This window comes from Elgaria multicarinata, chromosome 2 (assembly GCF_023053635.1).
Source record: "Elgaria multicarinata webbii isolate HBS135686 ecotype San Diego chromosome 2, rElgMul1.1.pri, whole genome shotgun sequence".
Taxonomy (NCBI): domain Eukaryota; kingdom Metazoa; phylum Chordata; class Lepidosauria; order Squamata; family Anguidae; genus Elgaria; species Elgaria multicarinata.
In genome coordinates, this window is record NC_086172.1 from 103,442,477 (window position 1) to 103,458,377 (window position 15,901).

General features: G+C 40.1%; 1 protein-coding gene across 3 annotated transcripts in view; it reads left to right on the forward strand.

The window, feature by feature from the left end:
• MPPED2 (metallophosphoesterase domain containing 2) overlaps positions 1 to 15,901 on the forward strand; it is a 147,816-nt gene that overhangs the window by 39,140 nt on the left and 92,775 nt on the right. The window lies entirely within an intron of this gene.

The window sequence follows — 15,901 nt, forward strand, 5'->3', positions numbered from 1 at the left end:
CGCAGACCTACATCCAGTTATATGCTTGCAAATCTTGCAGAAAGCCACACAATGTTAAGTATTCACATCTGGTACAGTTTATCAGTCTTGATGAGTGTTTTCTAGTGTTCCAGTTAGAAAGCAAGGTAAATATATAGCAAAAAAAGACAAAACAAATAAATGGAAATAAATAAATTTAAAATGATAGTTTTGGTAATAGTTGGGGGAAAGCCCATAGTTGGGGGAAAGACACCTGAAGAACCTACCTGAAGTTCTGCTGCCAGCAAAATACATATCAGTATTTACATTTCTTTTGAAGGAATTCATAAACTGGTTTACTGCATCTATTGAAATGAATGGAGCAGCCCACACATGTATTAATTTCCTTTTGCCCATCACAATGGATGCAGTCCATACTCTTGGGAGAGAAGAGTTGTCTGTTTCTTGTTATATTAGAAGATGAGATCTCCAGTAAAACTTGACATCTATGACCTGTACAAGTTTTCTGTGATCAAAATAAAAATGCCCTTTCAGACTTTAGGTCTGTGATGTTTTGGTATTAAAATATTTAGCAAAACATACAATTGGGGCTAAAATCATTGACTAATACATTAGCTTAATCACTTTGCTCTTTAATAATCATATTGTTATGCATTAAAATGTACCTTTTGGTTCTTTTTTAATTGGAATAATCTGTGGAACAATATTCTTTGCTAATGGCCATATTCCCATCAAATATATAAATCTCTTTGAGCTGGCACTGGCATATGAGACTTTTGTCCCAGAATGGATAAATGAATACATCGTCCACATTTTTTTTTACTCAGCAGAGTACAATGAGTTCAGAGGAGGGCAACAGGGATGATCAGGGCCTGGAAATAAAGCCCTATGAGGAGAGACTGAAAGAACTGGGCATGTTTAGCCTGGAGAACAAGATTGAAGGGAGATGATAGCACTCTTCAAATACTAGAAAAGTTGTCACACAGAGGAGGGCTTGGATCTCTTCTCGATCATCCTGGACTGCAGGACACTCAAGTTACAGGAAGTCAGATTGCGGCTGGACATCAGGAAAAACTTCCTGACTGTTAGAGCAGTACGACAATGGAACCAATTACCTAGGGAGGTTGTGGGCTCTCCTACACTAGAGGCATTCAAGAGGCAGCTGGACAGCCATCTGTCAGGTATGCTTTAAGGTAGATTCCTGCAATGAGCAGGGGGTTGGACTTGATGGCCCTATAGGCCCCTTCCAACTCTACTATTCCATGATTCTATGATTCTACGAGATTTTTTTTCTTTAACATATTGAGTTATAACCTCTATTTAGTTATACAAAAATTTAAATGCCCCCTTTCCCCCCAACATACCTCTGAAGATGCTAATAGGGGGCATAGAATGAAATTGGCATTAAATTTATTTATTTATTCAAAATGTCTATGGGCGCAATCCTGTGGTCCTAGGTGAGCATCCCAGGGATCGTAGCTTTTTTTTTTTTTTTGAGTCCTCTCCCTAAGACTGTAGAAACTAGAACAACCTCACAATGGGGACTCTGTGTATATCATGATTTTCCATGACTTTGGAATCATTCCTAGACACGTAGGTTCATTCTTTCGCTTAAAATGTAATCAGTAAGATTGCATTTGCATTGCTAGTACGTAAATCACATAAGTGAAATTACATTGCTTGCATTTCATTCTCCATCATAAAATGTTATATCGTGCAGCTTGTCTGTCTCTCAGTCCTTGAACTTCTTATGCTGACAATTTTCTTCTACATTTCAGAGCAAGATAATATATACTTACTTTAGTAGGCAGAGAAACCCATATTATCTAGCCATGGCACCATCTGCCTTGCACACTCACGCAAAAGATTTGCAGAAGACAAACTCAGTGAGCAGTTGAGTTTCTATATATTCAAAATCTCGTGTGCTATTGTATAAGTGGAGTTTGCTAATCTGATTTTCTCATTAAGGGTAGCTTCTGTTCAATAAGTAGTAAAGCTTTAACTTTGATTTGTGGATGTGTACAATGAGGCATTTCAGTATGTTTGACTCCCAAACTGACTTGTGTTATAATTGCAAACTTTATTACCATGTGTGTTTTTCTGTCTGTATTTTACTGATATAAAGCAGAAGGTGAAAGAATTTTTAAATTGAGTTTCTAAAAGTATCCTTAAGGCATATTTTTATCTTGAGTATAATTCATTTTTGTAACTCACTGAAAAATAAATGATTTAACACAGGAAGAATAATTGACAACAACCTTACATCAGTGACATTGGTGATAAATAGGAAAGTCCCAGGTATTCCCACTGATATTTCTTTAATTCATTAATTTTTGAAGGTGGAAATATAGACACAAATTTGTTCATAGATAACCTATAGTGTGGTTGGCCACAAAACCTCTTCTTACTACATTATTAATATAAAAGCTCCTTTTTTCATACAGCAAGCCTTTCTCACAATCCCTTTGGCTTATATTTGTTGTGTTTCAGCTAGACGCTGTGGAGAAGTTATAAAAAATAAAGGTTCAGCAATGTTCATTAGGACTGCTAGTGGCAGTCAGTGTTCCGTTAGGACACGGAATAACGGGCTCAAGTTAAAGGAAGCCAGATTCTAGCTGGACATCAGGAAAAACTTCATGACTGTTAGAGCAGTACGACAATGGAACCAATTACCTAGGGAGGTTGTGGGCTCTCCCACACTTGAGGCATTCAAGAGGCAGCTGGACAGCTATCTGTCAGGGATGGTTTAAGGTGGATTCCTGCATTGAGCAGGGGGTTGGACTCGATGGCCTTGTAGGCCCCTTCCAACTCTGCTATTCTATGATTCTATGATTGGCAAAGGTTCATCTTCTATGGAGGTGTAAATGCTGAAAGGGGCAGTCTGTAAGAGTCATAATTGCTCAAGGCCAAACTATATGACAACCTTCTTCACTATGACAAGTGAAGAAGGGGCTATAAAGATATGTTAAATTGAAGGAAGATATCTTACTATGGAAAGACCTTTGTTTCTCAAGTTGCAATGAAGGACTTTCTCAAAGGGATTGTTAGACTACAGTTCTCTTGATAACAGTAGTCTGCTAAATTACTAGAAATGATTTTCCTTAAAGGGTAAAAAGTAATTGTAACAAAAATGAGACTTTCAAGTTGCTTAGAAAGTATGAGCTACAAAATCACATGTATTGATACTTTGGCACTTAAGCAGATTTAGCTGCTCTTGCCTAAGTAGCACATGCAGCCATTTTGCAGATATTGGTACTATATCAGATACCACTACTGAACTGTTGTGGGCTCACTGAATCCTATCTTTCTTCCTTATTTAACATATTGTGCATATGCATGCATACTAAGTCTTTGGTTTACCTTTAGCACCTCCTTTCGGAGGTGTTCTTCCATGATTATATTGGCATAACTAGTATCAAATTTGGACAGGAGTGGCTGAGGTCAAGGCTATATTGTATGTACTGGTAGCCACTACCTATAGAACATGTGGATGTTTGCTAGTGGCAGTCAATATCTTTGACAATCTTCCTTTTGTTTTGCAATCAAGATGCTAGATAGTATTTACTGAGCTCTATACTTCTAGTAATATTGAGACGGCTCATTTAGGACTATTGTCCTGTATCAATATGCTTACTTAGTATCAATATGCTTATTCCCAGGGCTAATCTACAACTGCAGCCCTTTCACAACGGAAGAGGCATGCTCCCAAAGGTTCCACGCTTCCATGATCGGGGAACCTTTGGGTGACTAATCTGTACTGCAATTAGAGGAGTGCCGTAGTGGAAGCACATGTGCTCTGTTACGTTGGTTCTGCATGTGTATCAGTAGAACACACATGGCTAGGGCTAGGCAGATAGCTACGGGGCACAGGATTTTTAAAAATTACTCGTGAGGTATGCCCAGGAGCACAGATACGCAGCAACATATGGGGGGATATGAACTGTGTTGAATACGCACTCCTGTGCATAGATACGTTTATTTTTTTAAAAAATACACTCAGTAGCAAAACATGCCAATACCCATGCACACGCTCCTCACAGCTAATTGGCTGTTCGCTGAGCCCAGAACTCAGTGAACAGCGCCAGCCTCGCAAAAGGTGGGCACACCACTTTATGCTGAAATTATTTTTATTGGACTACTTGTAAAAATTAAAAGCAATAGCATGTATTTCCCTTACATTGTTTAAAATTGTTGAGGGAAACTAAAGACACTAAAACTGTTGACACACTGGTTTTAGCACATCCAAGGAACCTGATGTGCTGAGGTTGTCCATTCATCTAAGTTAGTGGCTAGCTACAGTAATGGAGAGGATGAGGGCTAAGAGACAAGGGAGGGCACTGTTGGTAGGAGCTTCCTTGGGCTGGATAACTTGGATTTCATCTATTTTGATGTGGGTTGCACTCCCCCTAAAGGACCAGGTTTGTAGCTTGGGGGTGCTCCTGGATTAATCACTGATCTTCCCCCTCACTCACCTTTTTCCCCCTAAGCCAAATAGTCACAGATGTTGTAACCTTTCCTCAAAAGGGAAGTTGTTGATCATTTTAGTTGCCCTTTTTTGCACTTTTTCTAACTCTACAATAGAGTTGGAATTTTAAGTAGGAGTTTTAACTCATACTTATTTCTTGGCTGCTTTTATCTCCAGTTCTCACTGCACCATAACAGGATGGTTTTATATTGTATTTTTATAATGCTTGTTTTAGGGTTAGACGTTAGGGATTATTTTGCAATTATATTGTGTTGGCTTTCTATTGCTTTAGAGCTTTCTATTTTATTGTATTTATTGTATCTTACCAATGAATCAAGGGCAACTTATCACTCTTCTTCTTTACTAACAATGGGGCTTACTCCCTGGTAAGTGCATTTAGGATTGCAGCCTAATTGTTCTTGTGTCTATCAATAACTACTAGTCATGATGGCTAAATATTACTCCCAGTATCAGAGGTAGTGTGGCTTTGAATACCAGTTGCTAGGTATAATGAGAAGGAGAATGTTACTGTGTTTAATGTCATGCTTGTGGGCTTCCCATGGGTGTCTGGACTAGATAGGCCATTGATCTAATCCACCACAGCACGTCTTATGATTCTCCAGAAGCCAGAGATTTTGAAAAATAGAAACAAACAATAATGGAGATATTAGAAATGCCTGCTTTAGTTTTATAAAGACATTGCAGTCTTATCTGTTTTAAAACCTTCAAACCTAGTTCTATTTCTGAAGCTTCTTAGTTCAGTCATGAGTGCAGTAAAATGAGGGAAGAAATGGTCAGGTCTAACAGGATGGCAAGATACTCAAGTTTTTGGATAATGCTGAAAAACGTCACTTGTTACTTTAAAAGCAAGAAACAGGAATATTTTAAGTATCAGTGGCAAGAGCTAGGTCTAGCTTGTCTCTAGTGAAAAGAAAGTAGTGAAAAAGAAAATATCTTACCACCTTAGGCTTCAGAGAAGTACAAAATTCTCTCTGACAGCCAGATTATAGATTTGGTGAGGGTTAATTCTTTCCAAGGCATTTTTAGACAGGCGAAGAAATGCAGTGCGCTGAAGAGATATTGCTTAAAGGCCTCCCCTGTAACAGAATTTAGAAATAAACAAGTTTAGTGATGCATTCATTTGTTAGGCTATGCCTCTTTGTTTCTTGATTGAGCTCAAATCCTTCCATTTCTGTTCATAAGCTGCTGGTGGTGGAGCGCTTTTGGTAATCCTAAACAATAGCCAGGTGTTAGTTGCTGAGCACTCAACAACTAACAGATTTTACACAAACACTTCATAGATATTGCTCTTGTGTGTTTGCTGAAAGTGAAACAAAAATTAATGAAACAGATGAAAAGAACATTTAGTCTTGGGACTCATCTCAATCTGCAGTCCTTTGGGGAGTGGGGAGGGACGATCACAGAGCTTTCCACTTTGGGATCATCCCTCAGGGGCCACACGCCAGCGAATTGTATGGGAAGTAAAGAGAGATGTTCCGGGGTGACATTTTTTTTAAAAAAAGAGGAAGCAATTACACAATTGCGTGGGCGCAATCCTGCATGAAGGAACAGTTTTTTTTAAAAGCAAAACAAACTCGACAGTGGAAGATGGCAAGCGCCATCCCACAGATGGCAAAAATGCTAACCCCCCCCCCCGATGCCCACAGACTCCCCCTGCACAGCTCCGTGCCTGTTTCCTGAGCCCTCTACTTGTGGGGAAGAGGAAGGACCCCAGGAAGGAGAGCCACACTGCCCGGGGAGCTCAGAATGGTCCCGAGACGGCAGGGAAAAAACAGTCCCAGCTATCTCAAGAGAACTGAGTGCTCGTCCCTGGTTCACCCCGGGATCAGCTGTGTGTAATCTGGACGTGCAGGGATGACCTCATGATCATCCTGGGATAAGTGGCAGGTGTAGACAAGCCCTAGGTTTTGATTTGACCTGCACAGCCAATTAGGTGAATTCATTTTTGATTTGGATTAAGAGTGTTTCTGTGGGGTGGGGAAAGCAAGAAACTGAGGTGGAGGAACCACATCTTCCTAAGTTTTGCTGGCAGAAGACGTGTCCTCGTCTCCCCCCCCCCTTTTTAATTTTTTTTGGCATTTTACAGTAGTTTATTTTCCCTCCCGTTGCTCCCATCGGAGAGGGATATATCCTATGCCAGCTTCAGGGCTGGGTTAGTTTCCTCGTTTTCCAGGTGTGAGTTAGGGCCACTTGAGGCTTTGGATCCGGTGTATCCACAACTTCTCTTGGCTTGCTGTGATACACCTCCATTTCGTCTTCTCTGACATTGTAGTTCCGACATCAGAGAAGCACCGGCTATAGATCTTTCTACAGTCACAAGTAGGAGACTTCTCCAGACCACTCTTTCCATCCTTGGAGAGGGAGATCTCAAATATGTACAGGTCCCGGGGCAATGCCCTCTGAGGGACCATAAGATTGTCCCCTTACAGTGGTAACGTGATTTTTAAACCATGGCTGCAGGATTTTTGAGGGTTGGGAAATCTATTTATGTATTCGTTCATTATTATATTTATTTGTTAGTTATCTCATAATACAAGTTCTCTAGGTGACATACAACAATCACAATTTAAAACAAGATATAATCAGAGAATACAAAATCACACTATCAGATTCATCACCTGTAAATCTCTAGGGGAGAGAAGCAAGGCTTGGGGAGAAGAAATGTGTGATCCTGCTGGTTAAATCCTTTATGCCCCCCCCTTTTGCATTTAGGACTGCATTCCCTCTGGAGTAATCTGTCTGGGACCACATGCTAGTGGTGGCTTGGGCCAAAGCCAAAAGCGGTTGCCCCCCCTTTTCTTACCCTATCTCCCACCCACCCCTCTCATTCTTTTTTTGCTTTCTAACACCCCTTCTTCTTGTCTCTACTGCTCTCTGCCCAGCAGAATGCCTGGGAAGTCTTTGCCGGTTGTCTGAACTGATCACTTACAGAGAGCTTTTCAAATTAGGTTGAGGGCTGCATGAAATTAGGCCAACGGCCATATATGGTTCTAGGGCACAGGTTGCTCACTCTTGGTTTACATTAGCATCTCAAGGTCATAGACAAGCAACGAGCTTCTTATTATCCAGAAGAAACGTTCCTTGCAGTCTTTCAAGTAAGACCTAATATATTTCTTTTGCTTCATCTTGGAGCACCATGGTTTGGTTTAGGAAGGGATTTTTGCACAGATCAAATTTATTTATTTATTATTTATTTATTACACTTATATACCGCTCCCATAGCCAGGGCTCTCTGGGCGGTTTACAGAAATTCTAAAATTGAGATAAAAACAAGTATACAAAATTTAAAACTCTAAAACCCAAAATAAAACTCTAAAATTGTCTAGTACTTCTTGTCCTACATTTTGCAATTTGACTCACCTACATAATCTTGATTGTTCTTTTTTAAAGATGTCTTCAACACAGTGCATCCCCCCCCCTTCTGCCTTTTTCAAGATTCCTTGTTTGGATTATAAATGTCAACCTCTGGGGAACTGATCTGTTCTAAAAACTGTTACCCACTGTCATATTTTACGTGCGCTTCCAGCATGGGCAAACTAGCATAGGCTAGGTAAAATTCTTCTCCTTCATGTGTTGATAACTTTTTATGTGCTGGGAATTTTGTATATGGGATCATTCAGAGTTATACTCCCACTCCCAACCTGCATCTAAAGTGCTACAATCTGGCAACAGATTCCTTCATGACATTGATATTGATAACCATGTGTTTCATGTCTTTGGGCTATGGATTGACCTTGATGGCTGTCTCATCTTTTCGAGTTCTATGAGTCTTTAATTTTAATGAATGTCCCAAAGATAATAGTCTGATTTAGAATTGTTTCCAATAGAAAACAGTAAAAGCGATACAGTCCCTGAGATTTTACTTGTCCGTAAAACAGCAGTGTCTGCAAATATACTCAATGGTTTTGTTACAATTACAATTATTTTCTTTTCAATATGCTCTGAAAACATATAAAATATCATATAATAGCTAAGATTTGTAGGAAGGCTTCCTCCTCTCAGGCCAATGGAGGCTGGTGGCTCTGATGTCAATGGGGCAGTGAATCCTTTCTGGGCTTCAGTCAGAACCACTCAGAACTCTAAAGAAGCTATCCACATGTTGGACGTACCATCTGGTTCTGATTGAAACCCAGAGCGGATTTACCACGCCACTGATATTGGTGCTGCCAGCCTCCACTGTCTTAATCAAAGTTTTTATTAATGTCTGCCATAGAGAGTTCAGATAGCTTTTAATACATGGGTACATAATCATTTTAGTGTCTGTACTACATAGGTTAAGATTTTTGTCCATTTGGCTACTTGTTTAATAATGAATATATTTAATGGATTTAATTGCCTAAAGTAACATCACTAAAAAATATAAAATATGTTTTGATTAAGAGTTGCCATTATTTAGGCATGCCTGAAAGCTTGTGTGTGTTTAGTAAAATTTTTGACTCCCTCCATTCCCCTGCCCCTCCTGAATTGTTTGACCCCACCAGGCTTTCCACAAACTGTTTCAAAACTGGGTTAATGTGAGGCCTGCGGGGGTGAGGGAGGCTGCTGTTTGAGAAACATGTCCTAAAGCTGTTTTCAAAGACTTTGCTCTTTTGTAAGTCAAAATGGGGGCAACTGGGTTTTACCCAGCAAGAGCCCTTCCTTTGCCTTTGAAAATTGTTTCTTGGCCTTGTTCTGTCTTCTGTAGAAAGAAAGCTTAATCGTATAGCAGAGCAGCATGTACAACTGCTGGCTTTTGTGAAGAAAAATGGTCATTTTGAGGTGGAATGAAGACTGAATTGCATCTTATTCCCGGAGAGGGTGCTGCCTTCGGGTCAGAAAGTGAAACCTTTGGAAAGACTATACAGAAGCTCCCTCTTGCACTGTATATTTTGCTTCCAGGTGAACAGCTGGTTTCCTATAGCACAAGGCAGAAAAAGCATGGCTGGCTGGGGAATGCTGGGACCTATAGGACTTTTTTTTTTCTATCTAAGCATGCATAGGATTGTGCCCTTAGTGGAGTAAAAATTAGCTAAAATGTCAGAGATTCTATGGAGACACAGAGCTCATTTTAGCAGGCATCTTCCTATACTTTTGATACATATTCATGTCTGGCAAAATTTGTTCATACAGTGCAAACATGATATGAATTTGACTTCCATGTGTCCTATCCTGTAGTTAGGATTTTCAAAATTAATCCTTGAGGTCATGCGTTTAAAATGATACACAAGGATCCTACTCAGAATCACCACCTCCGACAGACATAAACTGGTTGAAACAGCTGGGAAAGTTATTTCCTTTGATGAAGAGTGATTATGTGTGAAAGGCATTTGGAGTTCGTACCTTAACTTTTAATTTAAGTGATTAATTTAATCACTTTTTGATATCTACTATTGAATCAGTGTTGCCATTTGAAATGTGGGATAACTTTCTTTTGGCTTACTGTACACTTTCAAAATTACCTTTGCATTCTTAAGGAACACCAACATGGTTTTATTTTCGAAGAAAAGTGAAATCTCCAGGATGCTGCAGACTGATCTAGCATCAAATTATATGCTTGTAGGAGAGCAATGACAAATCTTGATAAAATAGTTAAGAGCAGAGACACCATACTGACAACAAAGGTCCGCATAGTTAAATCAATGGTATTCCCCGTAGTAACCTATGGCTGCGAGAGCTGCACCATAAGGAAAGCTGAGTGAAGGAAGATAGATCCTTTTGAACTGTGGTGTTGGAGGAAAATTCTGAGAGTGCCTTGGACTGCAAGAAGATCAAACCAGTCCATACTCCAGGAAATAAAGCCAGACTGCTCACTTGAGGGAATGGTATTAAAGGCAAAACTGAAGTACTTTGGCCACATAATGAGAAGACAGGATACCCTGGAGAAGAGGCTGATGCTAGGGAAAGTGGAAGGCAAAAGGAAGAGGGGCCGACCAAGGGCAAAATGGATGGATGATATTCTGGAGGTGACAGGCTTGACCTTGGGGGAGCTGGGGGTGGCGACAGCCGACAGAAAGCTCTGGCGTGGGCTGGTCCATGAAGTCACGAAGAGTCGGAAGCGACAACGAATAAACAACAAAAATAGTAAAATCACAGGATACAAACATAACCGGACTAAAAGTTCTTTGTTAATGAATAATCATCATCATCATAATCATAATCTTTACATGTTATTGCCTCACTATTGGGATGCAATATTTTATATTAATTTCTGTGCAACTGTTCAGTGTACAAGTTGTTATACAGTCTTTATATTTCCTGCCCTCATAATAGCTCTGTAAGGTTAGAGATGGCCCTAAGTTGCCAGCTTTTTCATCACAGAGGCATCAACTATCAACTGCTGCACCTCAGACAGAAGTCCAGAAGGTTCGCTGTCACCATCACCACATCTTGTCAGGAAAAAGCTACCTGATGTAGGTCTTATACACAGAGCATTTGTCAGAAGGGGGAGGGGAAAGCCTTGCTCTGGGCCATTCAGTAGAGATACCAGCCTGTGTACCAGGCTGTGAGCAACTTGTAGCCTTCCAGATATTGTTTGGACTGCAATTCACATCAGCTCTAGCCAGCATTGCCAATGGGAGTCACAGTCCAACAACATCTGGAAGGCTACAGGTTGCCCACTAGATCAGACAGTGCCAATTTTACTTCTCTTGCGTCAAGTTGGAGTGTATCATTCATCAGTATCCTGTGTTGTTCACAAATACAGGAAGTCATGCACTCTTGAATGTCCAAAGGCAAGTTAATGTAAAAACTGGTGTACATTTTATGCTCATCACAGGGACAGTGTTTTCAGAATCATCCACGCGACATACTTAATAGGACATCCACTCATAAGTCTTCCTGCATGAAGAGTGCAGATGCAATTCTGAGTTAATTCTTAACTTCCTCACCTTAAATGATGATCTGAACATCCCTTACTACCTCATCAAGATTATGAATTCTTTTTGTAGTCCCCTTTTGCTATCTGCAGTTCATTTGGAACGGTGATAACTGTGCCATCTTCAAGTGCCATCCTATAACAAAGTAAATGAAGTTCAGTTCATTATCCTGAGGTCTGAACCAATGCCATTTTATTTCTGTCATTAAGACACTCTTACGACTGTGGTACTTGCCAACAAGGTTAGGGTTAAGAGCTTGTCAGCATTACTCCTTTTGGAAAGAGAGCCTTTTCTTGCTGTAACTTCCAGGCTCTTAATTCAGATAGTTTGAAGTACACTGGGGTTGGGCATGTTCTTCTTTTATAGAGTTTAAGAACTTGGCTTCAGCTTCAGGTCTAGTGGTCCAAAAAAATCTGCAAATGTATGAGACACTCCAGAGTTGGCATTTGAAGTACATTAAGGGAAGCAGTTGTTCTACTAACAATGGTAGGAGAGTCAAGATCACTGCTTTTCGACTTTTTGTTTCCAGTTTCATTGCTGACATATTGTGTAGTATTGGGGAAGTAATTACCTTCTCAGTCCACGCAATCTATTCCCTGATCCCTATTTAGGCATTCAACTAGTTAATTTCAACATGGCTGGAATTCTTGGCTAGGTCTGGTTGGTGTACAGCTTTAATATAAGGTCTTCATTAAAATGTTGTTGTTTCTTTCTAGAATCAGGCTAAATCACGTTCACCATACTAGAAAAGAACTTGTTCATCCGGAAATGACTGAAGGAACACATTCTTAAAGAAAAAAAAAAAAAAATCATTGGAAATCTAGTGACCAGATTGAAATAGTGACGATGAGTTTCACTTGTCCAGAACTTGAGATATCACTGGTTTTGGGTGACCAGCATATATAGAACTTAGATATATGTGGACTGTTGGTGCAAAAGAGGACAAAACAGTTCTCCTTACAATTAATCATTTTACTCCAAGTATCATCAAACACTTCCATATAAATGTTAACAGATGAAACTATGAATGTCTGGCAACTGTTGCTTTTTTTTACTTTTGTGCATTAAAACAATGTCAGTATCTTAAGTTTTTAACTGATATATATATAAGAAGGACCGAGGGGACAGGAGCAGGCAGAAGTAACATCGGGGCCTGCTCCTGCTGGACTCTTCCCCCACCCCCACAGGGCAAACTGCCATCTTGGCCCTATGGGGAAGAAGAAGGACCGAGGGGACAGGAGCAGGCAGAAGTAACATCGGGGCCTGCTCCTGCTGGACTCCCCCCCCCCCCCACAGGGCAAACTGCCATCTTGGCCCTGTGGGGAAGAAGAAGGACCGAGGGGACAGGAGCAGGCAGAAGTAACATCGGGGCCTGCTCCTGCTGGACTCTTCCCCCCCCCACAGGGCAAACTGCCATCTTGGCCCTGTGGGGAAGAAGAAGGACCGAGGGGACAGGAGCAGGCAGAAGTAACATCGGGGCCTGCTCCTGCTGGACTCTCCCCCCCCCCACAGGGCAAACTGCCATCTTGGCCCTGTGGGGAAGAAGAAGGACCGAGGGGACAGGAGCAGGCAGAAGTAACATCGGGGCCTGCTCCTGCTGGACACTCTCTCTCTCTCTCTTTCTTTCTCTCTCCTCCCTCCCTCCCTCCTTGACTCCTTTTCCTTGTGTGTCATGTCTTTATTAGATTGTAAGCCTGAGGGCAGGGACTGTCTTTTTTGCTAAGTGTAAGCCGCTCCGAGAGCCTTTTTTGGCTGAGGAGCGGGGTATAAGTATGATAAATAAATAAATAAATAAAATAAAATAAAGAACATTACTGCTTTGTGTGTAGAAGATGCTTCTATATACTTACCATAATCATGAGTAGACAGGTAAAATTTCGGGAAATGTTGAAGCTATGGGGAAAAAACCATCCGTCCCCCCTTTTTTCCCAGGAAAAAAAAAGGAAAATTTTCAGAAAATTCAATATTAGCACTTTTTACAGATTGAAGGACATAATTGAAAATCTAATTATGTACAACTTGGTTGGCATAAAATTTTCAGATTTGGTATATTAAAAGTACTGTGTATTCAAACAATTATTACAAATTGAATTTACTTTTTAATTTTTTTACTTTGTGTGTGTGTTAAAAATGGAGCTATAAGCTCCTGAACTGTAAGGAATGTCTTTGTTTTTGCCAGTTTATGAGGAGCAGGCAAAAAGCAATTTTTTTAAAAAAAAACCCAGAAGAAACATGAGTAACAAAGAAAATTATTTATATCTCCACTAGTCCTCCACAGTGTCAAGCAGACATAAAGCACCCTTTAAATATATTGGAAATATTTTGCCCCATGCAGCAGAAAATTGCCTTTGTGCTGTGCAGATACACCCCCCTTCCTGTAGGGGAAATGATTTTGACAATTGAAAATAGCAAATGGGTTTGTAGGAAGCTAGGGAAGTACAGTGAAAGTATATAAGCAAAAGGGAGTGTCATAGTCTTGATGAATCTACAGTATTCATCCCTAATGCAGAGAGACAGAACTGAACAAGAAACTTTAGAATAGCCTTCTCTAAGATGGTGCCCTCCAGATGTGCAACTCAGGAATAATAATAGACTATATCTCCCATTCATGATGGGTGGGCACCAGCTTGGAGAAGGGTGCCCGAGAGTAATGCCCGAGAGTCTTCTTTTTCTTTTTTCTTTTTCTTTTCTCCCTCTTCCCTCCCCATCCACTTTTCCTTGTGTGTCATGTGTTTTTTAGAATGTAAGCCTGAGGGTAGGGACTGTCTTTATTGATAAATTGTAAGCCGCTCCGAGAGCCTTTTGGCTGAGGGGCAGGATAAAAATACTCCAAATAAATAAATAATGGAAGCAGAAGTTGATTTTCTGGAGGATACCAAGATTGTAACCATAGAGGACTATATGCTTACACTGTGATGCTTTTCTAGAAATTAAAACTAGAGAAAAAAAAAGAATCCCTTTGTAATAACAGAGGAAGGCAGGCAGGCAGGTACCAGATAAACATATGCTAGCATGAATAATCATAAGTTGTGCCTAGGTTGGCAGTACAGTCTCAGTGAATGTGGTCTGTGATAGCTCCCTTATTAATTTAAGAATGGGGTGTGTGTGTGTGTGTGTGTGTGTGTGTGTGTGTGTGAAAATCCATTAATTGTATCTTACATTTAAGATTGCTAAACAATTATATGGGCTATATAATTATTCAGCATACCCATTATTTTGGTTTTCTTTCCTTTAAAAATATTTGCAAGTGTGAGCAAGATCTTCAGTAAATATAGATCATTCCTTTGCCATCTAAAAGGAGAAGGACCCCACAAAAACAGGTAGAAAAATGTAGGTGCCATCCCTTACAAGTTATTTAACAACTTGCAATAATTTTTATGTGCCACATTCTGGCAATAGTGGAATAATTTGCCTTCTATATTTTCTAGTGAAAAAAACTGAAAAAGAATTCCAAGTTTAATATTGAAAAAGCTATGGTCTCACAACAAAACTCATAACTATTTTGCTGAGCCTAGTTGAAACCAAGGAATCATAGATGTTCCAGATGAATTAGAAATGGTATTCTTGCATATACAGAGTAAAATCAAGAGCCAGTGTGGTGTAGTGGGTATAGTGTTGGACTAGGAGTCAGTAGATCTGGGTTCTAGTCCCCACTTGGGCATGGAAGCTCACTGGGTGACTTTGGGCCAGACTCTCAACCCTGCCTACCTCATAGGGTTGTTGTTGTGATGATAAAAATGGAGAGGAGAAGGATTATGTATGCTGCTTTGAGTTCCTTGGAGGAAAAATGGCGGGATATAAATGCAATAAATTAGGTTGACCATATGAAAAGGAGGACAGGGCTCCTGTATCTTTAACAGTTGTGTTGAAAAGGGAATTTCAGCAGGTGTCATTTGTATATATGGGGAACCTGGTGAAATTTCCTCTTCATCACAACAGTTAAAGCTGCAGGTGCCCTGCCCTCTCTTAAATATGGTCACAGTATAGCTCTGCAGCTTTAGCTGTATTGGATTTTACACAGTTATCATCTTTGTTTAGCTGGTCTGTGATATCACCATTTTAGTAGAACTTATATGGTGTATGTGTGTGTATGTGTTCATGACATGTATGAAGGTGTTCCATTTGTTAATGGCACCTCCTTCTGTTCACTTACAGCACAATTCTATAAATCCTAAATAACACATACGGTGTCTTAATAATTTAAGATAAAAGTTCCAGATCTGGGGTCAGTACTTCCAAAATCCATGTTGTCAAATTATCTTTATAAGTATTGGCATTAAGTTATAAGTGTAACACATGAATGTAATTTTGAAATACTTTCATTACTAGTACATTTGGCTGCATCTTTTGAATTGAGGGTGCTTCATGAGATAAACCATTAGTTTGCTGTGGGGTAAAACTGTAAATCACTTTATTGGTGCAACAATCTAAATAAGTAGAGTACTGTTTAACAAAGGTAAAAACAAAATGCTAATCATCCATTCTTCCTGAGAAATGGTGCTCTGTGTGTGTGTGTGTGTGTGTGTGTGTGTGAGAGAGAGAGAGAGAGAGAGAGAGAGAGAGAGAGAGAGAGAGAGGGAGG